At 38.3% G+C, this 19,829-nt stretch overlaps 1 long non-coding RNA gene across 1 annotated transcript; it reads left to right on the top strand.

The window, feature by feature from the left end:
* The first annotated feature begins 4,037 nt into the window (after nt 1-4,037).
* On the top strand, nt 4,038-14,802 carry LOC105864869 (uncharacterized). The gene is made up of 3 exons (XR_001151184.2): nt 4,038-4,197; nt 11,517-11,641; nt 14,698-14,802. It is a non-coding gene; the product is annotated as an uncharacterized LOC105864869 (long non-coding RNA).
* Nucleotides 14,803-19,829: the final 5,027 nt, after the last annotated feature.

Below are 19,829 nucleotides of genomic sequence, written 5' to 3'. Positions count from 1 at the left end.
CTGTTAGAATTTGGTCTGATCCTGCCATACACTGTTAATAAATTTGCTTGGGGAGTATCTGTTCTTCTGTGTCAGTATAAAAAGTATGAGTTTTATAACTAATAACAGTCCACAAGCTTGGATGTGCAAAGCTGAAACTTTGTATTTAATAACTGAATTTAACTCTCTAGTCCCTATTTCTACTTTTAATGGAAAACTTAATGTTGTTACTCTGACAACATTCACTTCTAGTTTAAATCTAAACTAAAATCTAAATTTTCTCTAAAATTCAGTCTAATCAGAATTTTCTTCCTCTTCCTTCTGCTTCCCCTAAGTTTCTGGCAGGTAAATGTGGCCCATAAGGAAGGGGAATCTGGTTTCCCTGTCCTCCTCTGATCTCTCTGGCTCTCACTGTGGGATCTCCTTCTACCAGGTCTTTGGTCTTCCCTCCATGAAAGGGTTATGCAATCTGTATCCTCTGTCCCAGAACCTCTTCTCAATCACTCCTCTGGCTCTTTTTTCTTTTTCTTTTTTTTTTTTGATGGGACTATGATACCTCCTCAGGAACTCTTGGCTGTTTTCCAGGTACTACATTGTGAAAACACAACTTTGCGAACTGCCCTGGGGTCCTGCCACCTACATTCCTCCTTCAGCCCTTTGACCTACAGCGTGGCATCATGTTGGACTTGGGGTTTTGCTGTGAGCTATGTAGTATCTAAACCACACTATGGAAAGCCAGGGAATAGGCTCTTCTTCTCTGAAATCCACCACTCTCACCTGTGACTTCTGATGTACAAACAACTATGGTCCTCTGGTTTCACTCCAGAGGTCTCAGGGGCAGGTCGCACCAGGCCACTTTTCAGGTCCTCACGGCATGTGAGCCCTTCAAACTGTTATCTCTTATCCAAGTGGCAGGAAAACTGTTCTTTGGATAGCCAGTTTGCTCTGAAAATTTCCCCACTCTATGAATGCTTTGTTATGAGTTTTCCAGAATTTAGCTTTTGTAATTCATAGCCAAATCTTCAGAATCTCCAATAGTTTTTTTTTTTTTTCTTTCTTTTTTCTCAAGTGCTTGCCTCTGCTAATCTCATGAATCATTTGTGGAAATGCAAAGCCAAAAAATGCATTCTATTTTCCCACCCCCAGTCCGACTTGCTCCCTATAGACTGCCAGGAGAGGAAAAAATTGCTGAGAAGGAAAAGTACAAATGTTGCCATTGTCTTAGGCAGGAGAGGAGGTGGTAAGGTTAACACTGGAATCAGAGTAGAAGTGGGAGGCAGTGAGGTGGGAGGGGTGGAAACTATTTTTGGGCTTGTGGAGCTTGGAAAATTTCCTCCTATGACTCTGACATAACTCTTCCCTCTCCCTAGAGCCTCACTGTCTGAGGTTCAGTGCTTACCAATGTCTTTCATTGTGTGGTATATTCTTAAATATGCCATCTTGTATCAAGAAGTGAGCTGAGGGTCATTGTTCCCTGCACTGCAGGGCACTCATCCTTTCCTTCTATCCTAAATGAATACAAAACCCATACCTGTCTTGTTCAGCATTGTCTTCTAATCCTAGTCATGTGGTAGGTGCTCCAGTAATATTTGTTGTATGAATGACTAAGGATGGTGAAAATGGCAGCTGGGGTTAGCTTTGGAAAAAAATTATGTCCAAGACAATTGAGGAAGTGATGCTATTATGACTTGGAAGGAAGGATAATACTAGGTTAGGAAAAAGTGGGGGTGGGGAAGAGAAAATCATTGCTACTCAATGAGGCTCATATTTTGAAACCCAGGTTGGCACAGAGAGTATTGACTTTTGTTTCTAGAGTTTGATGGCCAGAACTTTGCATCTACTTTCCTCTCTTTACCCTCCTACAATAAGACATGAACTCCTAGTTAATCTATGGGTCCTTTAGCAGAAGCTTTCTGGACTGTCCAATCCTGAGCATCAGCAGTGTCCATCTACTGTCAAATTGGACATTAGATCAGGGTCTTAGAACAGTCTCAGGACACAGGCCAGCTTCCCCAGGTGAGACTTCTTCATAAAGGCCTGCACACCCCAGCCAGGTCATCTCACCTGACGTCCCTGCACGGAGGTAGGCACAGAAGCAGGAAGTAAGGAGTTTGTTTTCCCAAAATGTCCCTCTCACTGATTTTCCCATTTATTTTCTACTCTTTTAAAAGCCATACTAACCATAGAGCTGAAATGTCAATCTGGCCAGTTTCAAATCAGTTATATGACATTGTTAACCACTTTTTTACATCAGGGAATAAGGAGAAATTCAGAGGAAATTATTTTAAATTCTGTACTACTCTGTCCGACATTGTCTCTATACTTCTTGGTTTTTGAAAGCAGTGTGGTAATGATTCATTGACTATAATATCCTAACAATCCCATGTCAAATTTTATAGTATCCCTCACAGGATGATCCCTTCATCTTATCCAATGAATTTTTTAGTCAGGGAGTAATAGGGTATAAACCACTGGTCATTGCTAGATTGGGCAAAAATGAAAAGTCAGCCTCATTTTTAAATGTTCTATTTACTTGAGATATTTAAATATGTTATTCTTTATTATGTGTATATTACATAAGCAAAGATAGTTTGCAATCTTCCATTTTTACTTATTTACAGCACAATTGTAGAAAGTAATCTTTTTTCATTTATGGTTGTGTGGGAAAATGTGTTATTCCTTTAAATCGTTGAATCTTAAAATATTAGCTTGAAACTTTCCATATTGGCAAGTTGCAATATTTTAGCAAAAATCTTTGTATTAAGCAACAGAAAATTTGAGAAAGTATAGTTAAAATGTTTTCTCATTGTAATAAAATAGAGATGTGAAGTTAGTGATTTTAGTATAATATGGACTTAATTTTGATAGAAAGCACACACCCGAACATTTTCAACAATAATTTTTTGAATACTCACTATGAGCAAGGCTAAACTCTGTAAAGAGTAGAACAATGAACTGTCCATTTCCTGCCCTCAGTGAATTTAATTATTTTAGGCCACAACACAGTTATAAGATGAATATGAATGTTCTTTCTTAGTGGTAGGTAGCTTATGTGGGATTTAAATCAGCATATGATGGCTGGGAGCACACTTACTGGCTGTGTAAGCTTGGGCAAGTCACTTGACTTCTTTGTGCCTCAGTTTCTTCATCTGTAAAATAGGGAGAAGAAAGTCCATTCTGCATAAGATTATTATAAACATTAAATGAGTTAATATATTCACATATGTCTGGCATATAGCAATTGTTACGTAAGTGTTTATTATAATTATTTGCTTTCCTTCTATAGACTTGAGTTTGGTTTTGCCCACTCAAGATACCTGCAAAGACTGAGGATAGACCAGATACGTTGGGCTTTTCTTTAAACTTGCACGGTTCACTATCACTTTGCCTCTTTTGTTAGATCCTTCCCCTGGGGCTGCCTTCAATCCTGTGTACATTTAACATCTCACTCTGGTCACCTTTTATAGGTGACCTTTTCCCACCTTAACTTCCCTCTTCTATCCTTTGTGCCCACAGTTCTAGCCATGGAGTATGTGTTCAGCCAGCCTATCTGTTAATTATTATCTTAATTGGCTTTGGTATTTTCCTCTGGTATTTGTTTTCCAGGGCATAATTTATTCTTTGTTTTTGAATGCACCTCACAGAATTGTATTATCTGAATTTCACCATTCTGCAGTATCCAATCATTGCTATATCCTTTTTTTAAATCCCTGACCAGGAAATCCATTTTTTATCTCTCATGCAAATAATGACATAGGGAGAAACAAATGTCTTGCTTAAATGTTTTTAATTGCCATGCTGCCCACATATACTGTCGGGAGAGATGTGTTGATGAGAAATATGTCTCTCTCTTCTCCTTTGATCAATTAATTGCTTGGCCTCTCCACTTTCATTTTCTTAGTTTAGACCTAAGAACCCAATAAAACCCTGATAGCTCCCTTTAGATGTTGGAACAAACTGTTTTCAGGAAGTTTAGTTTCTTGAGTATCAGTGTATTCAGTAGCTCTAAAACATCAGTTTAAGCTTTGTCTCTTTTGTGTTCCAGGTTCTTGAGGTCTAGCAGAACAGGTCCATAGAGGCTCTGCTTCCAGGTCGGGTCCTTCTGTAGAGAAAGGTGGACACAACCGTCTGTACAACCTGTCTGTCCCTGGAGCCCACTGGGGAGCTCAAGTCTAGTGCACGCCATTTCTTAGGGTAGTACAAATGAGCAGTCAGCAGGTAAGAAGTGGTCTTTGGTTAGGGTTGCAAAGTCACTTCAAGCATTTAAAAAAATGGAGAAAAATGTTAAACAAACCAACACTATTTTTTGCATAAAAGACCACCTTATCTTTTTTTTTTTCTTTTCTAAAATGCATCCCTGGATTCAGCAATCAAAAGCAGAAAAGTGAAAAATGGACTTTTCCCTTATAGACCTATGTTCTTTCCATAGCTAACAGTAAGTTAAAAATACTTGGCTGGTGAGAAAGGTGAGAAATGCATGATTCAGTTCCTCCAAATAAAGAATCTACAGCTGAAACTAAAGGCTGGTCAGATCCAGCCTTGCTAGGAGTTGTTTTTAGGTCCTCTCCTACTAGGCAATATTTAAGGTAGTGAGAAGGCAGGGGCTGCCTGTATTTAGACATAAAGGCCTTTGTAAAAGTGACAAAAATGTCAAAATGACTATTGTGAAGAAATTACTCTTAATTAGAAATAGCAGAGAGATTGCATAACATAGTGGCTCTTTCACAACCCTGGCCTCTGATTACCTGACACTTTCCTCTTTGGGGCTGCCTTGTCTTATTTGGATGCCAGCGCAGGAACTGTTTATGACCCTGGGCTGGCTCCCCCACAGCCAGGCTTATTTTTGACCCAGTCAATCAAGGTGCTAATTGTGCTTATGAATACCTCCCAGCTATTCTTAACACATTGTTCCAACAGTTCTCCTTAGCATTTGAAAGTGACTTTTGACTGTTAACTTCTATCTCCTATTAATACCCACCTCTTCTACTGTCTTTTTTTGGCAACAGCCAACTTCCTTTTTATTTTTTTAAATAAAATTTTATTTTAGTAGTTTTAAAAAAATGCCATTAAAATGATAGTACAGGGAGTTCCTATAAATTATCACCCACTTTTCCCTATTATTACCATCTTAAATTAGTATGGCATATTTGTTGCAATAAATGAACAATATTGATGCATTACTTTTAACCAATGTACATGCTTTATTCAGATTTCCTTAGTTTTAATGTTCTTTTTGCCTTCCATAATCTCATCCATAATACCGCATTACATTCAGTAGTCATGTCTTAGACTCCTCTTGACTGTGATAGTATCTCAGAATTTCCTTGTGTTTGAATATCTTGACAGTTTTGAGAGTACCGGTCAGGTATATTATAGAATGCTCCTCTATTGGAATGTATCTGATGTTTTCTTCTTGATTCAACTGGGGTTGTGGTTTATTGGAGTAAGACCACAGCAGTAAACTACCACACTCATCACTTCATAACAAGAGTGCATGATGTCAAAGTGACTTCTCACTGCTGATGTTTGTCTTGATAACCTGACTGAGGTAGTGTTTGCCAGATTTCCCCACTGTAAAGTTACTCTTCCACTTCCTTTCATACTATACTATTTGGAAAGAAATTACTGTACACAGCTTGGACTTAAAGAGTAGGGAATTATGCTTCACATCCTTGAAGGCAAAGTGTGTACCATACATAAATTATATGGAATGCAAAGGGGATTTCCCTCCTTCCTTCCTCTCTTTTTTTCTTTTTATCTCTCTTTTTTTCCTTTATCACTAAAAATATCAGTATGTATTCATGGTTTTTTTTCATACTTTGGGTTATGTATAATCTAATACGACTATTTTTTTAACTTAAATTGGAAGCCCACTTTATGTTTAAGGTGTCACCTGTCATTACCTGTGCCTCTTCTCTTAATATTCTCTTAATATTCTTTGTTATTATATGCTGAATAATATGGTTTAAAGAGTTTAAAACATATTGACTCAATTCTAGACAGCTATTTTCAAAGGTTTCTTCCAGATCCTTCCCTTCTTTCTTCTTCCATAATCCCAAGACATTTACAAAAATAATCTATGATTAGAAGCCAACTGATGGACATGCTTCCAGTTTTATTAATACAAAACTACCCAAATTCACTGGGTAATTGCACTACCCTTGACCTTACTTTGATGAATGATGATCAGTACAGAACACTAAGTAGTCTCAGTTGAGAAAATATTGAATAGAAATGCAAAGATATCAAGGTATAATAAAATTTTCTTTTCCTTCATAGCTGGTTAATCCAGTTTGAACTTTCTAGATAAAGAAGATAGAATATCATGTTTTCTAAAATACAATGACAATCTATTCCCAGAATGCTTTTTAGGGGAAAATGAAGCTACATTTTAAGCCCATAAATCTGTTGTTCATTTTAGATTTTTCTTTCCAATTTTTAAGTTCATCCTGAGTTGTAAATGTCTCTGACTCCATGTGACTGAGGCTTTGAATTTTCATTTTCCCACCACATTCAATCAGTTGGTTCCTTTTACCTGACAAAGAAATGGCTTGTTATGATTTGACAATGGCTTTCCCGTATTTGTCTCCATTGAATTACTGGCCACATATGCAGCTCCAATGATTAGAAATGGAGTTTAGAAAATCTATCATTACTCCCCAAATGCCTTTGTAAATGTTGCACTGGTCGTGTGAATCCAGTGTTCTTTAGGGATGATTCCCCTACGTTTAGTAGCAATCACTGCAATACTTTCTACAAGAGTAGAAGTAGGCGATGAGTAAGCACTCCTTGAAAATTACTCTTCAGTTTCAGCCTGGCAGTCTTGAGATGGGTCTCTTTGGTGTGTCTAATCTGAGAAGTGTGCACTCCAGGGGCTTCCTGGTTCATTGCTGCTCTGGCCTAGCCCTTCCAATGTTCAAGTCTGGTGTGTGACACATTTACCTGTTCTGTGGTCTTGCAGTGATCATTTATTTTTTTATACTGTGACTCATTTCCCAAATGATTTGAAAATGACAAGCCTTCTAATTGATATTTTTGAGGGAGCTCATATATGTAGATATTGAATCTGATATCTGATTACCCACTTGTTAAGTCCAGCAATGTGTGGTAGAGTAGAAGAATATACAGCTAATTGGGTGGGGTCAGAGATGGCACCAGGAAATCGAGAATAGTGCTTGCAAAGGGCCACAGTCACGGTATAAAATCTTGGCATGTGGGAGGCTGTCAATGTGTAACATGGGGAAAAGCCTTATGGTAGGGGTACAGGCGCCTGCTCTCTAAGTCACAGAAGCATTGAAGAAAGACTTTGGACTTGTTGTCTGAAGTCCTGAGGTCTAACCCTGGCTTTGTCTCTACCTGGTTGTGTAGCTTACAACAAGTAGCTTGAACTCTATAGACCTCTATTGTCTCATTTGTAACTAAGTGGGTTGGACTAAGACACTCTTAACTCTAAGGTCCTATGATATTTATTTAATGGTTTCCAAAAATTTTTCACAAAGGTACCTTGAATTTTGTGGACATAAAAAAGGGTATGTTTTAAGCCATCTCTCTTTTTAGAGCAAGGTGCAAAAAATAAAATGTATTTAAATGCATTTTTAACCATACAGCTTTATTGAGTGCATGGTACTAAGAATGCAGTGAATAAGGAACAGTCCCTCCCTCAAATGTGCTAATGTTCATAGTAGAAAACATGTCAGCACTCCCTTCTTCTCTCCATACTCCTACCCTATGCTGAAAAAAATTCAGGCTGGGACCAAATCTCTGGTTGGCTTTTTCCAAAAACTTTACTATCCCAGAGTTGTGCAGAGACCCTTTGGAACTCAAAGTGAATTCAGGAGAATTCCTAAAAGTGACAGCTTTTCTGGTCTCTACATTGTCAGGTTTTTGGACAATAAATCATTAATCCAATCTATTTATTACCCAGACTCCAAACTGTTAGCATATATAGTACCTTTTTACAGGTAAGGAAATGTATGCCCTTCAGAAAAAACTGCATAAATGCGCACCTTTTGTGCACCAATTAGAGATAAACCCTCCCTCCTTCTTCCAAGCCGAGTTAACCCCTCACCAGGGCACCCAGTGCACACTGGGTGGGCTCCAAGCTCCTCTCCTGCCCCTCTGTGGATGCCCTGTACAACCACATGTGGTTGTCTTGCCAATGACCCCCTAGAAGCCTTCCTCAGAACAATGCTGCTCTTTGGGCATTACCAGGAAAGAGCTCTCCGGGAGTCACTATCCTAACAGAACCAGGCTGTTATGACAGTCTATTTTCTTCATTTTTAAAATACGGCACCATGTGTGTGAGCTGCCTCAGGGTTTTGGTGACAAGGCATCTTATTTTTGTCAGACTGCCCTGGTTTTTACTACTTTTTTCCCCTTCAGTGTCCTGAGAAGTCCTTCTGAGTGCCAATGTGTCCCCTTTAATAAATCAAAACCACCCATGCAGGATCACAGCCCTTGAAATGTGACGATGAGGAATGTTCAGAAGCCGAGTTGCCCATGGCACTGCCAAAGCTAAGTGAGCAGGATTCGCCTCCTCATATGCTCTTATTTAATTGGCTTAATGAGTTTGGGCTGATGTGACCGAGTGATCAATCAGGTTATTATGGGATATTGGAAGATGGCATCAGAGAAGAGAAAAGGCATTTGGCAAATTGACTACAAGATGGGGATGAGAAGTCTTGATTTAACAACTGAATAATTTCTTTTTATTTTTTTCTCCTGTCCTTTGAATGCTGATAAGTCATAACAAAACCTCCTTGGATGCACTTGCTCGCTCATGTTTCACTGGAATTCATTTTGCAGTTCCCCCTCTGTTTTGATTCAAAAATGCTTTTCTTTCTCTCGAACACAATAAAGTAGAAGTTCTGCTTTGTATGAAAAACATTCAAAAACCAATGAATGCTTGCTATCTAGAAAAGTGAAATGCCCTATCGAATTCTTGCCACCCTTACACATTGTTAATAGATTCTGTGGAAAAAAAATATAAAAGAAAACATGAGTTTTAGCACTGAAATGTAGCATTAGTTTCATTTCAACATTAGCCACTTTGTTCCTATTTATTTAGTGAAGTGGGTGCTTGGCCAGAGAGAGGATTTTGGTCTGTGGATTTTTTTTTCCCTTTTTTTCAAAGGGGCTATTAGAGGGAGGAAGTCCTTGGGTCATCTCAGGCCAGTAACTGAAACTGCTTGAGACAGACATTCTTCTAACTCTTGGAAGGTCAGAAATCGGGTGAACTTGTCAAGCTTGGCTGGTTTCACAGTTGACTTGCTGTGTCTGAGGTAGATACGGGTAGCCTGCAGCATGTGGAGTTCGGCTGCTCATTTACCAAGATCTAAGGGCTAGATTTTATTTTTTAAAAGGAAAATTTGAAGTTTTGTCAAACTTGTAAAATGGATATAAATTTGCTGCTCAACTCTGGGGCCGGGAAGTGTTCTATTTCTTGATGTTCAAATAAATCTGGCTCTGTTCCCTCCTCTTCCCTGCAAATTTGGTAGAAAATTTAATCTCACTCATTTTTGCCCTGCATGTGCCTCTGGTCATTCCCGGGAACTGAAAGTCTTCTGCCTTTCAGAAAATCTGAGGAAAGGTTTCTGGCTTGCTGTTGAAGTGGCTCATTGAAAAGGGAGTGGGTCTGACGCCACACTGTACATGTGTAACTCAGCCAGGGGGGTTCTTGATCCCTCCTGGACCACAGGGCACAGGGGTTTGACTTAGGCCTCTGTCACCTTAGGCCTCTGTCACCTATCCTAGCAGCCCTGCACAGGATAGGGCCTTAAGGTCCAGTGGGGTAGGGCCATGTCTTTTGGAAACTCCTATGCTTTCCTCAGCCATCTCCTCTGGGAGCCTAAGTGTCTGAAAACTCTCTTCCTAAGAGTGAGTCAAGCCTCAGACGCCCAGGTCTCAGCACCTTGCTCTCCTGTTGAGATGGAGCTAGGAAAGTATCTCTCACTCTTTGACAACAAACCTGCAGGCATACTTAAGTTTGCAATCTGTGTTCCCTGCCATATTTGATGTCTTCTTAATTTGCTTCTTACTCATGAACTGTTGAATAAGCTAACAGCATTTTTAGAAAGTTCAAGCTTATGTCACTGGGAAATAGTCTTTGATGTCTGTGATAATTTTGTTTGTTTTTTTCTTTCTTTCTTTTTGTTTTTCATAAGAAAAAACATGAAGTTATCTCTCTCATTGCCTCCTCTCTATGTCCAAGTGCAGAGTTCTTCTGAAGGGCAGGCTTTGTGGTTCACATGGAATGTAAATAGCTCAAATGCCCCCACTTCCAAGAAACCTTTTTTAACCTTAAGGCTGAATGAAGCAAATTCTTTCTCCTGTTCTCTACTGTATTCCAAGCAATATTTTGAAAATAAATGTATTGTGCGTACTCCCAGACCCAGAGTGAGAGCTCTGGTTCTGCCTCTCATTCACCCTAAGGGAGAGGGTCAGGGCCAAGGAAGTATTTTTTGGGGTGGTGAAAATTTTGGTATAATGAAAGAAGGTAGAAGAGCCACACTTTGTGTGGCCTTTGGTCTATATTTGGTGTCTTCTCTTTAGACTTGTTACTTTAGATCCTTTCCTGATTCATTCATTTATTTATTCATTTCAGAAGATTTTTCTTGAAGGTTTGCTATGTGTCAAGCATTGCCTGGGTCCTGGGATAGAGCAAGGATAATTTAGACAATGCTCTATTGTCTAGACAGTGCTCCACCTGGCTTATAGTTCACTGGACTCTCTCTCTTATAACTCAGATGATAGAATGAGATTACCTTGGGCCTGCCTACCTCTTGGAAGGGGTTCCTTTGCCCTGAGAAGGCCAGCTGGGAAGCACAATGAGCCTTCAAGAAAGTAGATGTGTGTCTTCCATATTAATGCTTCCATAGCCTACCTAGTCAAGGAGCTTACAGCTCAAACATTGTCTGTTTCAGCCCATCTTTATTTTTGTGCAGCAAATACGGAATCAGTAGGGAACTCAACAGACAGAATGCCTGAGTCATGAAAACTATGTGAATGTCTAGACTTGTCTCTGAGTATATCTTCCTTGGAAACACAAAGTTCTCTGGATCTATAGTTGACAATTCCTGATCTGGAGTCCCACCATCACCCTCTTTCTAAGTCATTTTAGAGGTAAAATGATCTCTAAATTGACCCATTTATTACCGCGTTGCCATAATTTTGGGTAATTGCCATTACCCAACGTTGCCATTTATGGGTAAAATGACCCATTTATTACCTCGTTGCCATAATTTTCTTACTTCATTGTGTCCCTAACTGGACTCTGGAGGGCAGAGGTGATGTTGTCTTTACTCTGGATCCTGGGGAAAGTACCTTGTGCTCTAGTAAAGTACCTTGTGCCTACCCTTGTGGAAAAAATGAATCCAGAAGTACATTCAGGGGGAAACAGAATGGTGCTGAAACTATTCTATTCTGCATTTCAAAAGATATGTTTTTGTTCTTAATTATATTTTAATTTCAGACTTAGGAAAATATACGGATAGAGTGTGAATAGATGAATAAATGTTGAAATATTTTCTTTATTCCAGGAGCTGTACTAGGATCTGTGAATGACAAAGCAGTGGATTGAGCTGCCCTTGGTGGCCAAGGTGTATGGCAAGGGAGATGAGACATACAAACAGCTGTAATAAAGGATCAGAAATTTTGAGAGCCAGTAAGTGCTTCAGAAATTCTGAGGAAGGGAGATTTGGTTAAAATTATTCATATATTTATTTCTGATGTGTTTTATTTAGTTTTTTTTTTTTTAAGCATCACAATAGAGACCATTAATTTACTTATGGGAATGTGTAAAGGTGAGATTCAAGGATTTGAAGTTGTTTGCCAACAGGCACACGTGTCCTAGCCTTCATGAATACTGAGCAGTCAGGCAGAGGCAGGGGGCATACAGGCAGGTGAGAGTCAAAGGGTAGAGGCGAGTCCAGGGCCCCGTTCTTCCCTCTACCCCACACTTCAGGATCTAGTCTTACCTGGAATAGTCATCTGATAAGTTGTTGCAACTCAGAGGATCCCAAAGAGAACATAAATTCTTAAACTTGTGTTCTGTTATCTCTTTCCTACCCCACTTTATTCTTAACCTTTAAAAAAATCTATTTTTTCCCTAGCTTTAATATACTTGTGACTGGGCATGATGGCTCATGCCTGTAATCCTAGCACTTTGGGAGACCTAGGTGGGAGGGTCACTTGAAGCCAGGGATTCGAGACTAGCCTGGAAAACATAGTAAGACCCTGTTTCTACAAAAACTAAAAAAATTAGCTAGACATGGTGGGCATGCACCTGTAGTCCTAGCTAGTTGGGAGGCTGAGGCAGGAGGATTGCTTGAGCCCAGTTCGAGGTTCAGTGAGCTATGATCACACCACTGCATTCTAGCCTAGGTGACAGAACAAAAACCCAGTCTCAAAAAGAAAAAAAAAAAAAAAAGCAAACAAAAAAGATACTTTGTTTTTGTATATAATTTCTTTCTGATTTTGGTTGCTTAGTTCTGGTGTTTGACCTGTGTCTATGTAATGTCCTCCATTATTTTCAAGCTTGCCTTGACAATAGAATTTCTATGATTTGTACACGTTCCCATTTATACCACGTGTTAGATCATTGCTTTGAGTTTCATTGTTGAGAAAGTGTCCTCAGCTAAATCTGTACTGGTTCAGAAAAATCTGGCTATATGACATTTCATTAAAATATAAACACCATGGATATTATTATTTATTTTTCATATCCCAGAGTCCAGAAGTTCTGGGAAGTTTGCCACTGCCTTAGAGAGGGGATAAGGGTATTTTGGAAACAATGTTACTCTATGCCAATGTGGTAATCAATGCCAACATTGAGAACACTAACAGAGCACTGCTCCCTTTTCCTCACTGCCTTTTAATTTGGTCAAAATATGGAAGGTGGATTCTTTATGTGTTCATAATTTTTTAACTAAAAAGCTATAGGAAAAAAAGGTAACTATTGCTGCCTCAGAAGCCATGGTAAACATTAAGAAATAGCTCATCTGTCTCTTGAGCTCATTTGGAAGTGATAGAACTGCAGGAAGGGCTATGACCCAAGTTCATTGAAAGATATGACTCGGCACATTTTTCCTGCACCGTCTTGTGCATCAACTTCTCATTTTTTTCAGGGTCAGTGTTCAAAGTGACTTTTGGGAGATGTGCCTGACTTCTGCCTGGTTCTCAACAAATCTGGAATCTTTTGTTCACAGGTCCATAGCAAATGTTGGCAAAAATTTTTGCAAACATGGGCCAAATTTTAGTTTCTTTATAAAATGTAAAGTCAGAGCTGGCTTTGAGTTCTGTACTAACATTTCACACAAGACTAATTTGCAGTTCTTCCACATGGATTCAGTGTCTAAGGCATACTGCCTGCTACTCTAAAATGCATGTGATGTAAGGATGGTAGTAAGGGAGGGAATAAAGTTTGTTCCTATGTGGGGAAGCATGAAAATTTTGCGGCAAGAAAGAGTTAGATTTTAAAAAATTACTCCAGTAACAGCAGCTTTGCCTAAATAGTTTCAGTAATAGTGAAAATGGCAGAGAACCAACACTTTATTGATTGATTAGTGGTAGGCATTGTGTTTGACATTTATTATCTTGTTCAATCATTACAATACTCCATGAGGTGGGTATCTATTTTCCTTTTAACTAAGGAAATAACTTATTTACTTCTGGACTCTGGAAATCACCTCTTTGTCTTTGCTACACATCAGAGTTGCTATATATGTGAATGTGTATGTGTATTTACCAACCAAAGAATACTTTGTTGGCAAGGAGTCAAAAATATTCTCCAGTTAGAGGCAGATCCAAATTGATTAGGTTTCCGGTTCATGAACAGGGCTGCAGCGTACAGTTGTGCAGGTTGCTAACTGCATGAGGGTTCCTGGCCAGGGAATGAAGGAGGGATATAATCCGACCCCTATTCCACTCACTAAGTTGCACACTTTGGTTCAAGACTATGTGGGAAGAAGGGACACCTGTTTTCTAATTTACTCATATATGTTAGCAGCAACTCTGCTGATGCAGATCCCTTGCAGCAAATGAGCAGCCTATGAAAGAAACTTTGAAACTCTAGGTAATTTCCCTTTCATCCTGGCATTTGGGATGCTCATCTCTTCATTTTTCCTCTTCTCTACCATGCACCTTGGGACTGTCCCTTGGAACTCCATTTGTCCCAACCTCTGATCTCACTCTGGGACTAGAGAGAAAGTGACCAAATTGGGAAGTGTGTACCTGCCTTCCTCCCACCCTCCCTCCCTCTATGCCCTGGGCTTGGAGAGCTGGTACAGGTGCAGTAATCCTTGCTCTTTTCTAGACATTGCTTCGTGTAAACTGCTTAGATGCATGTTCATGTTATTCTTCTCTTCAGCCCTTTTCCTTAAAACTGCATGAATGGCTAGGGAAGTATACATTTTTTAAACCCCTGGAATTTCAAACTTTGGAAAATAGTTTAAAGGCAAATTTGATTGACATGTTATCTTTCAATTCTTTAGTAAGCATATTTAGCCTCATAGATCAAATCAGTTCTAAAAAACACAAAGAGGGAAGGGTAACTGTAAGTTAATTATTATAGCAAATGTTTAGTAAGCATTTGCTTGATTCTTAACAATGCATTATGTGTAGGAGCAGAATACAAAAAACGTAAGGCACAAAAATGAATTTTTAACTTGGTATAAAAAGATGTGAAAACTGCCCATTTGATATAACTTGTTTGTAATCTAGGTGATGGGAGTTAGGAACCCCAGGACTCTGGGAAATGTTCCCGCAGCTCTGACTCTTATGTCCTGCCCATCTTGCCAATCGGCTGGTGCCTGGCCTTCACTTTCCTTATCTGTAAGTAAGACTCCATTCTCTGTAAGATCTTCCTCCTAGGCTATTGTGTGCCTGGAATGAGATAATGGATATGAAATGCTTTAAAATGTGTGAGACTCTTTATACACTTAAGGTTTAATTGTCCTTACAAAGAAAGATTAAAAGATCTTTGATAATTTCTTCAAGATATATAAATTTTCCTTTTTAAATAACACATACTTTGTGTGAAAAATTTAGAGAGAATAGTCAGGTATATATTGAAAGAAAAAAATACATATAAATATACTCGTAAGCTCCAGAAATAATCATGGTTAATATTTTGATATATGACTTTGTAGCCTTCCATAAATTAACATTAATTTATCATAACTGAGATACTACTATATATACATTTTAAACCTATCTTGTTCAATTTTATTTATATCAATTTATTGATTTCCAGGAAGCACACAAGCAGCTGTCTTCTGGGATTGAGCAAATATCAGCTTTAGATACAGTCTAGAGACCTTGCCTAGTAGCAGTTCATAACATGGTTTTCATTGTATTTATACACAAAATCAAGACATCGCTCTAGAGTTATTTATATATAAGCTCAAAATATAGTAATTTTCTCCTTATTTTTAAGGTTTTTTAATCTAGACATATATAGTCACACTTTCAAATTTTATACACTATCAGGAGTTGAGTAACTCTAATAATCTATAGCAAGATATTCAAATAAGAGTATCCTAAGTGGAATGTTGCTATAGGTAAATGTTAAAAACTCTAGCTGCTGTTCAACACTGTTACCTCCTATTAAATGGTTGATTTGCTTATGATAGCATGTAAGTAGAACTTTAAATACACGGTGGGGGGGGGGGGAAGTTCTCAAGTATCCAGACAGTGTATAGGTTGCTGGAAAGATAATTACCTGGAAATTTAGCTCTTGCAAATTGGGACTTTTTGTATGTGAATGCTTTTCTTAATTCAAGGCACACTGGGAGTTTCAAATCGTATATGCTTTGAAAAAAATCTCAATTTCCCACAGACTTTGGTAAATATATGTTGCCTCCTTTGGGCCTTTTAATTTATATCACTTGCCTCATCTTTCTTGGTTAGTCACACCAGTATACTCATGATTTTATAAATTGTCTTAGGTGACATGATACTTTCTTAATCACAATTAAATGTAAAGTGGCAGAAACATTCCTTTTGGGCAAATCACTTTTCTCTTTTGAAATCAATTCGATCTTGAAATAAAGGAAATGAAACGGCAGTATTAAATACAAGAATAAGGCTTTATCTTATCACGCCTTCAGGGTTTTATGCCTCTTCCTCCATGTCTTGCCCTTTCTTCCCCACTCCCTGCTGTGTTTCTCTCTATGTCAGGTTTTAACAAGAAGGGGAGGGAACCTCACAGGGATATTTAGAGGGTGAGAATATGTTAAGATGGATCCGAATCTCCTTATTAATGGTGAGTTGCATAACAAATGCCATGGGGTTGGTAGGTTTTTACTGTGTCTGTTAAATATTAACAGTACTTGTACTTTCTGAGGTATTGTTGAAGTGCCTGGATACCGCTCAGCCAATCACAAAGAAACAGGTTTCCATGGAAGCAATATTACGGATTCATTTCATTCACAATGAAATCCACACAGCAAGACAGATCTGTAAAAATAACCCATGTAAAATCAAAGCAAAATATTTCTGGGTATTTGTTCTATGCCTCTTGGTGTGTGTGTCTGTTTTCCATTTTAAAAGTAATCTAAAAATATCTGGGCATTCAAGAGAGCTTCCAAAAAAGCTGGAGCTCTTTCTTACCCCTGCCTTGTGTTTATTGCTGTTCTTCTAGCTATGCATACCTGTACGTTTGAAGTGCTCAAGACCCTTCCTTGTTTACATTATTGAACACAACATTTTACACCTACTTTAAAAATGAAAAACAGAATAATCAGAATGTTTGGTGAGTAAAAACTATTTCAAAAGACATTTATATGCCAATAATAAAAAAGAAGTAAAAATAATTAATGATTTTTGATTCACCTCTATTAAGGACTTTAATAACTCACTGAATTAGATACTACTATTATCTTTATTTTACAGGTGAAAATAGAAGTTCAGAGAGGTCAAGTAACTTCTTTAATATTGCACGGCTAATAAGTGGCAGAACCTGGTTTCCAATTCAGATTTGTCTAATAGTAGATGCTATAATCCCAAATTGCTATGCCATGTTTTTATTTTCATGAAAAAGAGCATCAATATTATTTGTCACCAGAGTCAAAACACATCTATGTATCTATCTATCATCTATTTCCAGCCACATATATATATGTATACACACGATACATATATACACATGCTAAACCATGTTCATTCCTTTTGTCATTACTTTCATAACAAGCATTGTGTTTATAGCTCTGACATGGCACTTATTTTATTGCAGCTACTGTTTACCTGTTTCTTCATGGCTAGATTGTGGGTCCAGATAATTGTGGTTGGATATGGATTGATCTGTATATTTCTTGAGGCTAGAACTACTTGGCATAATTGCTACTTTATATAAACATAGGTGATTTAGATTCTGCAAGAATTTGAGTGACAAACAAAGAATTTTTACATAGATCCTTAGCAAAAGCAAAATTGTGTTGGGGCTGGGGATGTCATTGGGATAGACAAAAACTTTTCACTTTTCACCTCTATATCTCTGGAACCGAGAAGCATGCCTGGCATTCTTGAATAAATAACTGAAAGAAATGCCTGGAAGCTTTTCAGAAGCATTATTCTTCAACTTTTAATATGTTAAATTGAGAACATGCTTATCTAATTATTATTTATTAAAACAGGCCCTCTAAAATTAAAAAAATACTCTAAGTACTTGAAAGTAGCAAAACGAGATTAAAATATAGGCTGTAGCCTTTTGACAGTTTCTCTATTATTCTCAGTTCTTGAATTTGGTTGACTGACACAGTAATACTTCATCTGTTGGTAACATTGAGGAATAAAGTACTTTCAGTGTTTAGAGTCTTAAAGATAGATTTTATGTACCAAGCTTTCTGAAAACCATTGTTAATGGATAATTATCTAGGATGCATTATTCATCTCCCTGTCTTAATAAACACAGTCTATCAGATGTGACCTAACCTTTTCTTTATGACTCAGCACCATCACTCTGTTATCTGTAAACTGTGGGGCACAGAACAATATCCTCAGGTGTCAGGGCTCATAAAGGACTGTGCCTGTCTATTTGATTTTTTAAAATATTTCCCCTCAGCCATCTCCTATCATTTGACTGGCTTCCCTGGGTCTGTTCCATACATACAGCCCGTTGCATGTTTAATTTCATACCCTCTGTTTGCTAAGGCTCTTCTATAGGCTTTGTGGGCTATCAGGTCAGTAAGCAAGTTAAATCAGCTACCTTAAGGTGAACCCCTGAATATATCAATTCGATCTGGCCTTTAGGCTACAGGGGGACCTTATTTATCTTCCCTTATGAAGAGTATGAATTTGCTTCAAGTATATTCTCCTTTGGTACTGGAGCCTTTTTCTTTTTATTATTGTTGCTTTTCAGAGGGAAAATGTATTTAGTTGAGTTGCTAGAGAGCTGTCTGCTAAATATGTGAAACTATTATAATTTTGCAACAGAGGCTATAACCCACTCTTATTTTGAAGGAAAAATATTCCTGAAGGCAGCTTCCTTTGGGAATATTTCTGGGAATGGTGACTTTACATATGTATGAATGTATGTGTATATGTGTGTGTATATATGTATTTATATATGAATATATATTTGCATGAATTCACTTATACTTTATATTACTTCTGAAAAGATTTAAGGCAGTTATGACAATAGAAAAGGAAAAATTGATAACATTCAAGCTGCTAACATTTTCCTTTTATTATCAGGGCAGTTTTGTGTTCGTTTTGTAGTGCTTTTTGAACATAAACACCCTGAAACTGTTCATCGGATTGAGGCAGCACGTCCCTCCTTAGGCCACCAGTAACTACGGAGGCTGTTATGGTTTGGTTACAGTTATAATGTTACACAAAAAGTTAAATTTTGTTCTTTAGACTATCTAGGAGAATTTTTTTTCAAAAGAAGTATATAAGGAACACCACAGACCACTGTTATGTGCTTTCAACGCTTACTTTATAAGAAGTGTTTTGACATAACCAGAAATAAAGGAGTCAGAATGGTCTAAAGGGAAATGACTCACGCACCCTTTTGTAAAGATACCAACTAATGAAACCGTTATCTTTCTGACTGGCCCCGGGCTGAGGTTTTGCCATGAGAGGTCTTTCGGTGTCAATTTAACCAGGACAGTTGCTGTTTTAAAAGGGTCTGATAGCCAGGCTGTGGAGCTGACAGGAAGAGCAGCTGCCTCCCCTGGGGAGGTTTAAAGGGCAGCAAAAGTTCAGCAACAGCCCTCCCCCACATCTCCTCCCCAGTGGCCCTACTTCTCTTGGAAATTTTTGTGGTTAGCGATACTCCTTTGGGTAAAGGCCTTGTCTCCAGAAGACACCAATAAACAAGGCTATATTTTACTTGAATTTACCAACAGTGCCCTTTCTGACTACATGGGCAGATGAATGAGTTAAGGCAGTTCTCCTCAGCCAGGACAGAGCCTGATAGCTGAGACACAGGTGAGTACATTTAGGATGAGAAAGTCTGAAGAAGATGTGTTATCCTAGGAAGACCTGGGCAGTAAGGGGTGGTGAAATGTAAAGCTATTGGACACACGAAGGGGCATTTACTGACAACAGGCGGATGACAAAAAGAGGACATGAAGGGGTGAAGTCTGGTCTATAGTTTCGCTCAAGGCTGGTTTTGCTTCTTGTTGTAACATAGATAAGCATCATGAAGAAAAAAAGCAGATCTTTTACTACTATTGACCTTTTTCAATCATATTGTACAACAATTTATAAATAAGAACTACCTTGGCTTCTGGATTCAACATCCGACCTAAATAGCTAAATCCTTTTGACTTTTGCTTATTGACTTTTGCTACTGATTCTGAGACCACACTGGTTTCCAACTAAAAGCATTTAAAGACACCCAGCATCGA

Source organism: Microcebus murinus, chromosome 1 (assembly GCF_040939455.1).
Source record: "Microcebus murinus isolate Inina chromosome 1, M.murinus_Inina_mat1.0, whole genome shotgun sequence".
Taxonomy (NCBI): Eukaryota; Metazoa; Chordata; class Mammalia; order Primates; family Cheirogaleidae; genus Microcebus; species Microcebus murinus.
This window is presented reverse-complemented; position numbering and strand designations above follow the sequence as displayed.